Raw genomic sequence first — 13,992 nt, 5'->3', positions numbered from 1 at the left:
TGAACACGCTCAGGTTTAATTTAAGTACAGTCATAATCTTTAAGAAAAATAGGATAATCTCCAATTTTACAGCGCTTTTTCATCATCAGAGTATTACGTAAAATTTTGATTTACAACATATTTATTCATTAAAAATAGCATGTACGACTTTTACAAAATATATTAAAACATAATTAAATTTTTATGCTCTTGTAGATGGACTATATTTTACATAAAAACGGTATTAAGTTCAACTTTTTTTCAACTCGTAATTGTTTATTTAAGTTTCTTAACCGTTTCTCAACGCAGAAGCAATTTTTTTTAGCAAGCTTATATATTTAAAGAAAAATTGTTTTAAAATCGTGAGGTTGTCTAAATATTCTGCTGTACAGAGTATTTCGTCGAATTCAGAATTATCCTTAAAATAAATGATTTTAATAGTTAAGCGTTATGTATTAGTCGTGTGGAGGAAACTTGGTTTTTGACCAGTGTCACTGAAATGGGCTTCAACTATGGTTTTCTGTATCCTTACACCAGGTGTAAAAGCACACATAGGTGTTAGACTTGTAAGACTAATACCTGTGTAATTTAATTTTAAACCAACATTGTTCCTCATCCTATAGATTATCGATCAAATGTCCTTCTATAGTTAACAATTTATGTCATTATTCTGTTTTAAATAATATTTTTACTTTCCAAATATATAAAAAGAATTACGAATATTAAATATTGTTTTATTTATCTATTAAATTTGTGATTTTTTTTATCTTTTAGTCCTCCTAACCAAGTTATGGATAGTGAAAGCAGATTAGTAAGGTTTTTGTCCACCGCTGGTGTACCTCAAGACACTATAAATCATTTACTTCATAGTTTAACTGATAAAGGTTTGGCAGAATACGATAATTGGTCTTCACAATATCCAGATGACATGAAAGATTCGGTTGAAAAATTTAGCAAATATTATAAAGATCACTTATTACCAGAATATCGCCAGGAAAAATTACCAATGAAAAAAAGGTAAGAAAAAGTATTTAATGATTAATGTATTTAAAAACCAAAACCTGATGTCCGGTTACTGATAGTCCAGTTGCATATTAATTCATGCTTATTCGAACTTAGAAGCTACTAATTATTACAAGATGCTACCGTTCTGCCGTGGAGGTAAGTTATAACGGTAGTGTCTATAGTATAATTATAAATCTGTAAGCTTTGTTATTAAATTTAATAGTAACATTATCTATATTTTGAAATATAAGGGTCATTCGTATAATAATGTTACAAACTTCGTTATTTACAAAGAAAATCTTAAGACGAAACCTCGTGATTGCAAAGCAATTAATGATTTATCATCTGTAAGATATGGACATATGTCTTGACTAAAAATTTTCAACTTCTATTGATTAATATTCTAATTCTCGTAACCGTCATCAGTAATTAAAAACTGGAAGTTCTTTTTGTCAATTACTCTTTTTAATAGTTTTGTTCTCTTCAACATACTGTCTTATTTTATAATTTGAACGATTGTAATGAAGTATTGCATACACAAGCAAGTTTTGAAAAACGTTCTTCTTTTTTAATACATATATCAATATTCTTATTTCAAGAATACTGATATTGGCTTCAGTATAGGAAGAGGTCGGAGTTTGCTCCTCAGGGAAGACAAAATTTGGAGGTTCTATTGAAAACATTGGTTAACGGCACCAACATATATAATAATATTTCTAAAACTTAATACCTCTAGTGTGAATTGATCTAAATCGATTAAATATATCACGATGATTTCTGTGTTTGAGGCGATTCAATTTTCGAACAAATTCAGTCAAGGAGGATTAGACATGTGTAATTCTTAAATCTCCTTTCTCAAAGTTTTATTCAACGGGTATTTAAATTATATAACAGTATGTAAAACTCCTTACTAAGCTACAGTACTTGTGTTATATTTTAGCAATGGATTTTAAATTTTTTTCGTTGTTTGAGTAACATTAAATATTTATCTAGGTTCATATTTCTAATATCTCGGATGCACCGGAAAATAAATACAAGTTGAATTAATGGTTGCCGTATATATAAATATTTATAAAACCAAAATTCTAAATTTTTCATTATTCAGAAATTAATTTTTTTCTTATTATCTTATTCAGAATCCAAGGAAGAAACTTACTAACGAGCGGTACCAGTTTACCAGAAATTTTGGAAAATTCTCATTATCCGAATGATTATAATAATTTCTTAATGCAATTTTTAAGCGATCAAGGGAAAAATGATCTGGTAAATTTATTTGATACAAATCCATCTTTAATGAATGATGAAATCGAAAATTTGTTCACTTTATTTGAGAAAGAAAAGTTAAATCATCCAGACGGAAAATGGAAAGAAAGGTAAATACGTATACTTACGTAAATTGTAAAATTTTTTTTTTCATCTTATGTATAGTGTACTATTGTACTTTGACAGATATGTTAATGATTGAATAATTATATAAGGTTATTGGATATTTAAAAATTACTACTATATTAAAATGAATACATCTTATTTATTGTTTTTGTTTTCTTACAGAAATATTAATGATCCTAACAAAGCCAGTCTGAAGAATTTCTTAGAAAAATTCGATTTACCAGAAGATTTTGTAAAGTATTTTATGAACAGTTTGAGCCCCGATGGTGAACAAATATACGGGAATTGGTCAAATGTATACCCGGATTCTGTGCAAAGTTACATTAGCAACTTCAAAACATATTTTGATGACATTCCTAAAAACGGTCAGCCAAATGTACGATCGATTAAAAGGTATGCACAAATTTATTTTATTGTTTAATACAATTTTAATTGAACATTTCGTCAAAGATTTTCCGAATATATTTATTTTCTACCTTTTGAACCTGAGATACTTGGAAAATATCGATGTACTTTAGAAGGAAAATTCACATGGAACGTATATGTGAAAATACGTAATTATATAAACTCTTCCATATAACACTATTTACTCCAATTTTTTTATGCCCATTCGAAACTTGAATAATAAATGCGGATTTTTAATGAATTTTTTGAAATTGTTTATCAGCACCCCTTCTATAATATGATAAAGCCGTTTATATTCTGACAAAAAACTAGTTTTCCATTTACTCTGGTTTCCCCAAATCATATCTATGATACATAATGCGTAATTAAGCGGAACGTTTTATCCATTGTTTATGTGGAATTTCTTTTTTTAAATGTCATCAAAATAATAATAAAATTTCAATGATCTCATTTTTATAATTCCTGATAACCGACTCTTTTTCTAGGGAGTCTTTAAGTACGGATTTAAATGTCACTTGTCTTTATTCTTTCGATAGGTGTTTTATTGTTCATCTTGTACCCCGTAAACAGTTATTTACGTTTTAAGTAGTTGAAATTCTGTTGATTTTTGTTTACTTCCGATTAGATTGATAACGATCGCGTACAGATATAAATAATCCTATGGTCGCTGTAGTTTGAGTGATTTTAAGAAGTACTACACAAAGATATGGTATCATTTTGAAATTATTGAAGGGGTTCATTATTAGTATTAAGATTATTTATTAATTATAAGAGTTACGATTACGTCAGTTGTGCCGGATCATTGTTACAAATTAGAAAAACCGCCGATTTTGGTAATTACGTTTATATATTTTATACTTTCATTTGATAAAGTCGAATAAGTTTTCTTTTTCGATATTTTTGTGTAACGATGGTATGTTCGAAAAAGCAATTACAATTTTTTTTTATCATTATAAATATGAATAGAAAACCTGATCTTACGTAAGAAGCACAAAATAGCGGTAAACTAAATGAAGAAAAATTATATTATAAGTATTCGTATAAAATTAATGATATTTGTTTTTTCAGAATTCCAAACCAAGGTGATGTAAATACTTCTGCGTCCAACTTTGCACGTACACTGCTAGACGATAATGAATATCCAAAAGAACATATTGAAAATTACATTAGTTGTTTGAATAATCAAGGACAAGAGGATTTTTTGAAGTGGTTAAAAGGAGATAAAAATTCAGCAAGAGAATTGATAGACAGATTTAACAAATATTATCAGAATCGAGGTGAAACACATCCAAATAAATCGGGAGATAAAACCGGAAGGTAAAAAAACATTAATTAATTATTAAATAATCTTCACGGGATTGCAATAAAAAAATCGTATGTCTTTTTCACAGAATCGAGCAGTGATGATAATGTAATACAAAGACATTTTTATTAAAAAAAAATGATAAACAATTGAACACGCTCAGGTTTAATTTAAGTACAGTCATAATCTTTAAGAAAAATAGGATAATCTCCAATTTTACAGCGCTTTTTCATCATCAGAGTATTACGTAAAATTTTGATTTACAACATATTTATTCATTAAAAATAGCATGTACGACTTTTACAAAATATATTAAAACATAATTAAATTTTTATGCTCTTGTAGATGGACTATATTTTACATAAAAACGGTATTAAGTTCAACTTTTTTTCAACTCGTAATTGTTTATTTAAGTTTCTTAACCGTTTCTCAACGCAGAAGCAATTTTTTTTAGCAAGCTTATATATTTAAAGAAAAATTGTTTTAAAATCGTGAGGTTGTCTAAATATTCTGCTGTACAGAGTATTTCGTCGAATTCAGAATTATCCTTAAAATAAATGATTTTAATAGTTAAGCGTTATGTATTAGTCGTGTGGAGGAAACTTGGTTTTTGACCAGTGTCACTGAAATGGGCTTCAACTATGGTTTTCTGTATCCTTACACCAGGTGTAAAAGCACACATAGGTGTTAGACTTGTAAGACTAATACCTGTGTAATTTAATTTTAAACCAACATTGTTCCTCATCCTATAGATTATCGATCAAATGTCCTTCTATAGTTAACAATTTATGTCATTATTCTGTTTTAAATAATATTTTTACTTTCCAAATATATAAAAAGAATTACGAATATTAAATATTGTTTTATTTATCTATTAAATTTGTGATTTTTTTTATCTTTTAGTCCTCCTAACCAAGTTATGGATAGTGAAAGCAGATTAGTAAGGTTTTTGTCCACCGCTGGTGTACCTCAAGACACTATAAATCATTTACTTCATAGTTTAACTGATAAAGGTTTGGCAGAATACGATAATTGGTCTTCACAATATCCAGATGACATGAAAGATTCGGTTGAAAAATTTAGCAAATATTATAAAGATCACTTATTACCAGAATATCGCCAGGAAAAATTACCAATGAAAAAAAGGTAAGAAAAAGTATTTAATGATTAATGTATTTAAAAACCAAAACCTGATGTCCGGTTACTGATAGTCCAGTTGCATATTAATTCATGCTTATTCGAACTTAGAAGCTACTAATTATTACAAGATGCTACCGTTCTGCCGTGGAGGTAAGTTATAACGGTAGTGTCTATAGTATAATTATAAATCTGTAAGCTTTGTTATTAAATTTAATAGTAACATTATCTATATTTTGAAATATAAGGGTCATTCGTATAATAATGTTACAAACTTCGTTATTTACAAAGAAAATCTTAAGACGAAACCTCGTGATTGCAAAGCAATTAATGATTTATCATCTGTAAGATATGGACATATGTCTTGACTAAAAATTTTCAACTTCTATTGATTAATATTCTAATTCTCGTAACCGTCATCAGTAATTAAAAACTGGAAGTTCTTTTTGTCAATTACTCTTTTTAATAGTTTTGTTCTCTTCAACATACTGTCTTATTTTATAATTTGAACGATTGTAATGAAGTATTGCATACACAAGCAAGTTTTGAAAAACGTTCTTCTTTTTTAATACATATATCAATATTCTTATTTCAAGAATACTGATATTGGCTTCAGTATAGGAAGAGGTCGGAGTTTGCTCCTCAGGGAAGACAAAATTTGGAGGTTCTATTGAAAACATTGGTTAACGGCACCAACATATATAATAATATTTCTAAAACTTAATACCTCTAGTGTGAATTGATCTAAATCGATTAAATATATCACGATGATTTCTGTGTTTGAGGCGATTCAATTTTCGAACAAATTCAGTCAAGGAGGATTAGACATGTGTAATTCTTAAATCTCCTTTCTCAAAGTTTTATTCAACGGGTATTTAAATTATATAACAGTATGTAAAACTCCTTACTAAGCTACAGTACTTGTGTTATATTTTAGCAATGGATTTTAAATTTTTTTCGTTGTTTGAGTAACATTAAATATTTATCTAGGTTCATATTTCTAATATCTCGGATGCACCGGAAAATAAATACAAGTTGAATTAATGGTTGCCGTATATATAAATATTTATAAAACCAAAATTCTAAATTTTTCATTATTCAGAAATTAATTTTTTTCTTATTATCTTATTCAGAATCCAAGGAAGAAACTTACTAACGAGCGGTACCAGTTTACCAGAAATTTTGGAAAATTCTCATTATCCGAATGATTATAATAATTTCTTAATGCAATTTTTAAGCGATCAAGGGAAAAATGATCTGGTAAATTTATTTGATACAAATCCATCTTTAATGAATGATGAAATCGAAAATTTGTTCACTTTATTTGAGAAAGAAAAGTTAAATCATCCAGACGGAAAATGGAAAGAAAGGTAAATACGTATACTTACGTAAATTGTAAAATTTTTTTTTTCATCTTATGTATAGTGTACTATTGTACTTTGACAGATATGTTAATGATTGAATAATTATATAAGGTTATTGGATATTTAAAAATTACTACTATATTAAAATGAATACATCTTATTTATTGTTTTTGTTTTCTTACAGAAATATTAATGATCCTAACAAAGCCAGTCTGAAGAATTTCTTAGAAAAATTCGATTTACCAGAAGATTTTGTAAAGTATTTTATGAACAGTTTGAGCCCCGATGGTGAACAAATATACGGGAATTGGTCAAATGTATACCCGGATTCTGTGCAAAGTTACATTAGCAACTTCAAAACATATTTTGATGACATTCCTAAAAACGGTCAGCCAAATGTACGATCGATTAAAAGGTATGCACAAATTTATTTTATTGTTTAATACAATTTTAATTGAACATTTCGTCAAAGATTTTCCGAATATATTTATTTTCTACCTTTTGAACCTGAGATACTTGGAAAATATCGATGTACTTTAGAAGGAAAATTCACATGGAACGTATATGTGAAAATACGTAATTATATAAACTCTTCCATATAACACTATTTACTCCAATTTTTTTATGCCCATTCGAAACTTGAATAATAAATGCGGATTTTTAATGAATTTTTTGAAATTGTTTATCAGCACCCCTTCTATAATATGATAAAGCCGTTTATATTCTGACAAAAAACTAGTTTTCCATTTACTCTGGTTTCCCCAAATCATATCTATGATACATAATGCGTAATTAAGCGGAACGTTTTATCCATTGTTTATGTGGAATTTCTTTATTTAAATGTCATCAAAATAATAATAAAATTTCAATGATCTCATTTTAATAATTCCTGATAACCGACTCTTTTTCTAGGGAGTCTTTAAGTACGGATTTAAATGTCACTTGTCTTTATTCTTTCGATAGGTGTTTTATTGTTCATCTTGTACCCCGTAAACAGTTATTTACGTTTTAAGTAGTTGAAATTCTGTTGATTTTTGTTTACTTCCGATTAGATTGATAACGATCGCGTACAGATATAAATAATCCTATGGTCGCTGTAGTTTGAGTGATTTTAAGACGTACTACACAAAGATATGGTATCATTTTGAAATTATTGAAGGGGTTCATTATTAGTATTAAGATTATTTATTAATTATAAGAGTTACGATTACGTCAGTTGTGCCGGATCATTGTTACAAATTAGAAAAACCACCGGTTTTGGTAATTACGTTTATATATTTTATACTTTCATTTGATAAAGTCGAATAAGTTTTCTTTTTCGATATTTTTGTGTAACGATGGTATGTTCGAAAAAGCTATTACAATTTTTTTTTTATCATTATAAATATGAATAGAAAACCTGAACTTACGTAAGAAGCAAAAAATAGCGGTAAACTAAATAAAGAAAAATTATATTATAAGTATTCATATAAAATTAATGATATTTGTTTTTACAGAATTCCAAACAAAGGTGATGTAAATACTTCTGCGTCCAACTTTGCACGTACACTGCTAGACGATAATGAATATCCAAAAGAACATATTGATAATTACATTACTTGTTTGAATAATCAAGGACAAGAGGATTTTTTGAAGTGGTTAAAAGGAGATAAAAATTCAGCAAGAGAATTGATAGACAGATTTAACAAATATTATCAGAATCGAAGTGAAACACATACAAATAAATCGGGAGATAAAACCGGAAGGTAAACAAATATTAATTAATTATTAAATAATCTTTACGGGATTGCAATAAAAAAATCGTATGTCTTTTTCACAGAATCGAGCAGTGATGATAATGTAATACAAAGACATTTTTATTTAAAAAAAATGATAAACAATTGAACACGCTCAGGTTTAATTTAAGTACAGTCATAATCTTTAAGAAAAATAGGATAATCTCCAATTTTACAGCGCTTTTTCATCATCAGAGTATTACGTAAAATTTTGATTTACAACATATTTATTCATTAAAAATAGCAAGTACGACTTTTACAAAATGTATTAAAACATAATTAAATTTTAAAGCTCTTCTAGATGGACTATATTTTACATAAACACGGTATTAAGTTCAACTTTTTTTCAACTCGTAATTGTTTATTTAAGTTTCTTAACCGTTTCTCAACGCAGAAGCCATTTTTTTAGCAAGCTTATATATTTAAAGAAAAATTGTTTTAAAATCGTGAGATTGTCTAAATATTCTGCTGTTCAGAGTATTTCGTCGAATTCAGAATTATCCTTAAAATAAATGATTTTAATAGTTAAGCGTTATGTATTAGTCGTGTGGAGGAAACTTGGTTTTTGACCAGTGTCACTGAAATGGGCTTCAACTATGGTTTTCTGTATGCTTACACCAGGTGTAAAAGCACACATAGGTGTTAGACTTGTAAGACTAATACCTGTGTAATTTAATTTTAAACCAACATTGTTCCTCATCCTATAGATTATCGATCAAATGTGCTTCTATAGTTAACAATTTATGTCATTATTCTGTTTTAAATAATATTTTTACTTTCCAAATATATAAAAAGAATTACGAATATTAAATATTGTTTTATTTATCTATTAAATTTGTGATTTTTTTCATCTTTTAGTCCTCCTAACCAAGTTATGGATAGTGAAAGCAGATTAGTAAGGTTTTTGTCCACCGCTGGTGTACCTCAAGACACTATAAATCATTTACTTCATAGTTTAACTGATAAAGGTTTGGCAGAATACGATAATTGGTCTTCACAATATCCAGATGACATGAAAGATTCGGTTGAAAAATTTAGCAAATATTATAAAGATCACATATTACCAGAATATCGCCAGGAAAAATTACCAATGAAAAAAAGGTAAGAAAAAGTATTTAATGATTAATGTATTTAAAAACCAAAACCTGATGTCCGGTTACTGATAGTCCAGTTGCATATTAATTCATGCTTATTCAAACTTAGAAGCTACTAATTATTACAAGATGCTACCGTTCTGCCGTGGAGGTAAGTTATAACGGTAGTGTCTATAGTATAATTATAAATCTGTAAGCTTTGTTATTAAATATAATAGTAACATTATCTATATTTTGAAATATAAGGGTCATTCGTATAATAATGTTACAAACTTCGTTATTTACAAAGAAAATCTTAAGACGAAACCTCGTGATTGCAAAGCCATTAATGATTTATCATCTGTAAGATATGGACATATGTCTTGACTAAAAATTTCAACTTCTATTGATTAATATTCTAATTCTCGTAACCGTCATCAGTAATTAAAAACTGGAAGTTCTTTTTGTCAATTACTCTTTTTAATAGTTATGTTTTCTTCAACATACTGTCTTATATTATAATTTGAACGATTGTAATGAAGTATTGCATACACAAGCAAGTTTTGAAAAACGTTCTTCTTTTTTAATACATATATCAATATTCTTATTTCAAGAATACTGATATTGGCTTCAGTATAGGAAGAGGTCGGAGTTTGCTCCTCAGGGAAGACAAAATTTGGAGGTTCTATTGAAAACATTGGTTAACGGCACCAACATATATAATAATATTTCTAAAACTTAATACCTCTAGTGTGAATTGATCTAAATCGATTAAATATATCAGTATGATTTCTGTGTTTGAGGCGATTCAATTTTCGAACAAATTCAGTCAAGGAGGATTAGACATGTGTAATTTTTTTTTAAATCTCCTTTCTCAAAGTTTTATTCAACGGGTATTTAAATTATATAACAGTATGTAAAACTCCTTACTAAGCTACAGTACTTGTGTTATATTTTAGCAATGGATTTTAAATTTTTTCGTTGTTTGAGTAACATTAAATATTTATCTAGGTTCATATTTCTAATATCTCGGATGCCCCAGAAAATAAATACAAGTTGAATTAATGGTTGCCGTATATATAAATATTTATAAAACCAAAATTCTAAATTTTTCATTATTCAGAAATTAATTTTTTTCTCATTATCTTATTCAGAATCCAAGGAAGAAACTTACTAACGAGCGGTACCAGTTTACCAGAAATTTTGGAAAATTCTCATTATCCGAATGATTATAATAATTTCTTAATGCAATTTTTAAGCGATCAAGGGAAAAATGATCTGGTAAATTTATTTGATACAAATCCATCTTTAATGAATGATGAAATCGAAAATTTGTTCACTTTATTTGAGAAAGAAAAGTTAAATCATCCAGACGGAAAATGGAAAGAAAGGTAAATACGTATACTTACGTAAATTGTAAAATTTTTTTTTTCATCTTATGTATAGTGTACTATTGTACTTTGACAGATATGTTAATGATTGAATAATTATATAAGGTTATTGGATATTTAAAAATTACTACTATATTAAAATGAATACATCTTATTTATTGTTTTTGTTTTCTTACAGAAATATTAATGATCCTAACAAAGCCAGTCTGAAGAATTTCTTAGAAAAATTCGATTTACCAGAAGATTTTGTAAAGTATTTTATGAACAGTTTGAGCCCCGATGGTGAACAAATATACGGGAATTGGTCAAATGTATACCCGGATTCTGTGCAAAGTTACATTAGCAACTTCAAAACATATTTTGATGACATTCCTAAAAACGGTCAGCCAAATGTACGATCGATTAAAAGGTATGCACAAATTTATTTTATTGTTTAATACAATTTTAATTGAACATTTCGTCAAAGATTTTCCGAATATATTTATTTTCTACCTTTTGAACCTGAGATACTTGGAAAATATCGATGTACTTTAGAAGGAAAATTCACATGGAACGTATATGTGAAAATACGTAATTATATAAACTCTTCCATATAACACTATTTACTCCAATTTTTTTATGCCCATTCGAAACTTGAATAATAAATGCGGATTTTTAATGAATTTTTTGAAATTGTTTATCAACACCCCTTCTATAATATGATAAAGCCGTTTATATTCTGACAAAAAACTAGTTTTCCATTTACTCTGGTTTCCCCAAATCATATCTATGATACATAATGCGTAATTAAGCGGAACGTTTTATCCATTGTTTATGTGGAATTTCTTTTTTTAAATGTCATCAAAATAATAATAAAATTTCAATGATCTCATTTTTATAATTCCTGATAACCGACTCTTTTTCTAGGGAGTCTTTAAGTACGGATTTAAATGTCACTTGTCTTTATTCTTTCGATAGGTGTTTTATTGTTCATCTTGTACCCCGTAAACAGTTATTTACGTTTTAAGTAGTTGAAATTCTGTTGATTTTTGTTTACTTCCGATTAGATTGATAACGATCGCGTACAGATATAAATAATCCTATGGTCGCTGTAGTTTGAGTGATTTTAAGACGTACTACACAAAGATATGGTATCATTTTGAAATTATTGAAGGGGTTCATTATTAGTATTAAGATTATTTATTAATTATAAGAGTTACGATTACGTCAGTTGTGCCGGATCATTGTTACAAATTAGAAAAACCGCCGATTTTGGTAATTACGTTTATATATTTTATACTTTCATTTGATAAAGTCGAATAAGTTTTCTTTTTCGATATTTTTGTGTAACGATGGTATGTTCGAAAAAGCAATTACAATTTTTTTTTATCATTATAAATATGAATAGAAAACCTGATCTTACGTAAGAAGCACAAAATAGCGGTAAACTAAATGAAGAAAAATTATATTATAAGTATTCGTATAAAATTAATGATATTTGTTTTTTCAGAATTCCAAACCAAGGTGATGTAAATACTTCTGCGTCCAACTTTGCACGTACACTGCTAGACGATAATGAATATCCAAAAGAACATATTGAAAATTACATTAGTTGTTTGAATAATCAAGGACAAGAGGATTTTTTGAAGTGGTTAAAAGGAGATAAAAATTCAGCAAGAGAATTGATAGACAGATTTAACAAATATTATCAGAATCGAGGTGAAACACATCCAAATAAATCGGGAGATAAAACCGGAAGGTAAAAAAACATTAATTAATTATTAAATAATCTTCACGGGATTGCAATAAAAAAATCGTATGTCTTTTTCACAGAATCGAGCAGTGATGATAATGTAATACAAAGACATTTTTATTAAAAAAAAATGATAAACAATTGAACACGCTCAGGTTTAATTTAAGTACAGTCATAATCTTTAAGAAAAATAGGATAATCTCCAATTTTACAGCGCTTTTTCATCATCAGAGTATTACGTAAAATTTTGATTTACAACATATTTATTCATTAAAAATAGCATGTACGACTTTTACAAAATATATTAAAACATAATTAAATTTTTATGCTCTTGTAGATGGACTATATTTTACATAAAAACGGTATTAAGTTCAACTTTTTTTCAACTCGTAATTGTTTATTTAAGTTTCTTAACCGTTTCTCAACGCAGAAGCCATTTTTTTTAGCAAGCTTATATATTTAAAGAAAAATTGTTTTAAAATCGTGAGATTGTCTAAATATTCTGCTGTTCAGAGTATTTCGTCGAATTCAGAATTATCCTTAAAATAAATGATTTTAATAGTTAAGCGTTATGTATTAGTCGTGTGGAGGAAACTTGGTTTTTGACCAGTGTCACTGAAATGGGCTTCAACTATGGTTTTCTGTATCCTTACACCAGGTGTAAAAGCACACATAGGTGTTAGACTTGTAAGACTAATACCTGTGTAATTTAATTTTAAACCAACATTGTTCCTCATCCTATAGATTATCGATCAAATGTGCTTCTATAGTTAACAATTTATGTCATTATTCTGTTTTAAATAATATTTGTACTTTCCAAATATATAAAAAGAATTACGAATATTAAATATTGTTTTATTTATCTATTAAATTTGTGATTTTTTTTATCTTTTAGTCCTCCTAACCAAGTTATGGATAGTGAAAGCAGATTAGTAAGGTTTTTGTCCACCGCTGGTGTACCTCAAGACACTATAAATCATTTACTTCATAGTTTAACTGATAAAGGTTTGGCAGAATACGATAATTGGTCTTCACAATATCCAGATGACATGAAAGATTCGGTTGAAAAATTTAGCAAATATTATAAAGATCACTTATTACCAGAATATCGCCAGGAAAAATTACCAATGAAAAAAAGGTAAGAAAAAGTATTTAATGATTAATGTATTTAAAAACCAAAACCTGATGTCCGGTTACTGATAGTCCAGTTGCATATTAATTCATGCTTATTCGAACTTAGAAGCTACTAATTATTACAAGATGCTACCGTTCTGCCGTGGAGGTAAGTTATAACGGTAGTGTCTATAGTATAATTATAAATCTGTAAGCTTTGTTATTAAATTTAATAGTAACATTATCTATATTTTGAAATATAAGGGTCATTCGTATAATAATGTTACAAACTTCGTTATTTACAAAGAAAATCTTAAGACGAAACC

This window comes from Lycorma delicatula, chromosome 11 (genome assembly GCF_047948215.1).
Source record: "Lycorma delicatula isolate Av1 chromosome 11, ASM4794821v1, whole genome shotgun sequence".
NCBI classification, from domain to species: Eukaryota; Metazoa; Arthropoda; class Insecta; order Hemiptera; family Fulgoridae; genus Lycorma; species Lycorma delicatula.
The sequence above is the reverse complement of the archived record's forward strand: the minus strand, read 5'-3'. Positions refer to the sequence as shown.